Genomic DNA, 2180 nt, shown 5'->3' with positions numbered 1-2180 from the left:
ACACTCAGGTTTTTTTCAGCGTTCGGTGTGCAAACCAATAAAAAGTGTTTGGCGTATGGAAAACTTGATGTGAAAACAGTTACATAGTTAACATGAAAAAAATGGAATAAACACTCATACACCACAGCTTTCTTTGTTAATCAGTTTTCTTTGTCTGGCGTACAATATTAACAGTTTTACTAACTGCTCATATTTTCGACGTACCTAAACAAATGCCATTGTGGACCTTTAGCGTACAGTTGACATGAAATGCACCCTGGACGAGGTTTGAAAAAATTGGCGAATTGGTGCGTTTATGGGAGAATAACATGGTATAGCTACAAGTGACATGATTCGATTTATCGTGCCGTCTTAAAATTTTGTTTTAAGAAAATCTTACTCAAAGTTACAAAAATGATTGTACCTCTTTGTTAGCCTTGAACTCCTTTGCGTCAAAACTGAGGCCACCGCGGCTTTGCTCTGCCTCCTCCTTAGCGGCATATTCCGTAAATGTGAAATATTTTGCTAGATTGAGCTCGTCACCTTCTTTCCTGGAATTCATAATTTGATTTGTTAGTTTTAACGTGAATATCAGCGATAAGCCATGACATGATGTCTAGACCTGCTTTGGATTTTAGCAAACCCGAAGTTCATTGTCGCTCAAAGTAATAAGTGCATCAAAATATTTCTGTAGGTTAACAACGTCATGTAGAGGAAGCAAGGAAGTTTAATGAAGAGGGAAGCTCAATGGCGGCCCCAGCCACTAAGCTCTAGGGGGGAAAAACCAAGATATTTAAGCCACGTCCTTTTAACCACCAGAAAACGCTCTTTCACCAACAGGGAACGCCCATTTTATCCGAAGGGAACGCCTATGACTAATTTTTGTTTGAAAATTGGCAGTTTGAAAATCATAGGATTACATCACAAAAAGTATTGTATCAAAATATTACCCCTCCCCCAAGATTTTCTCATCGAATTTAGACGAAATACAAAATCGACTCTGCTGAGAACTGGGGGGAACGTGTCCCTCCCAATCCTCCCCGTGGCGCCGCTACTGGGTAAGCTTATGTTCAATTGCAGAGCAAGGTCTTGGTTTCTCACTTTTATGGTTCCTTATTGGCTTATAAACTTATGTGAATGCAGTTATGTATTCTTACTTTTTGTATCCGAATTCGCAGATTGCTATCAGAATCTGCACCAGTTTCACTGCCTTCTTGAAGTTCTCCATCGGTGGATAGTCCTTTTTAAGAGAAAAGAGCATTGTTAAGAACAAATATATTTTGATATGATAAGAAGCGTTTACAGAACAAAGCTCTATAACTTGTAATTGACGCTCTTGTTGTTCAAGAGTGCCAAAAAATGAAGATCGTCAAAGAACTAATCCAAGCTAATTTTCCTTAATTTTTTCGATTACAAGAAGCATTGTTAGCGTTTTTATTTGTTACTGCACTCATTTTTATAAGAACCAGATAACTTTTCTTCTCATTTTCTTGGAATGTTCGAGGCTAACTTGTTCCTAATGTTGTAAATTTTTCAACAGTGATTTTTCTACAACTTTAAACTATAGCTTTGCAAACCATGGATTTTTTTAAGACCAATTAATGGCAGTTTTGTTCGAGCCATTCTGTAGTAGGCACGGGTGATCAACTGATTTAATCTACTCTGTTGTGTTGACAGGAGAGTGAATTTGTTCTAACACACTGCTTGAGGCTGGGCATGATCTTGAGTTTGTTGTTTTTTTGCAAAATGATACTCGATGTTCTTATAAAAACTGTTTATAGGAGACCACAATTTTTATGCTCTTTGAATGACTACTTCAATTAGCATAGTTTCCAGTGGCGGAAATTGCGGGGGTATGAGGGACGAATGCACCCCTTCTAGACTTTGCTAAATTGACGGTTAAAACACCTTTCTGTCGGCAAACTCAAACTGGCAAATTTGCCTGTTTTTAGGCTTTGCCCCACACCCCATCCCCTCCCCAACCTGAAAAATGAATTTCAAACTGATAGTTTTTATAAGACCTACTTTGTGAAAATATTTCTTATGCTCCTTCGAAGTCATCATTGCTTTCTCGACCTGAAGTTGTTCGGCTGTTGCAGACATTCTTCTCCTTCGCCGCTGATTTGCTTTCGATACGACTGTCAATGCAGCTAGCGTCGACTCTTTGCCGTTCCCGAAGCTACTTTCAACAGCTTCACTGC

Source organism: Rhopilema esculentum, chromosome 13 (genome assembly GCF_057945365.1).
Source record: "Rhopilema esculentum isolate cy_ngs chromosome 13, ASM5794536v1, whole genome shotgun sequence".
NCBI classification, from domain to species: domain Eukaryota; kingdom Metazoa; phylum Cnidaria; class Scyphozoa; order Rhizostomeae; family Rhizostomatidae; genus Rhopilema; species Rhopilema esculentum.
This window is presented reverse-complemented; position numbering follows the sequence as displayed.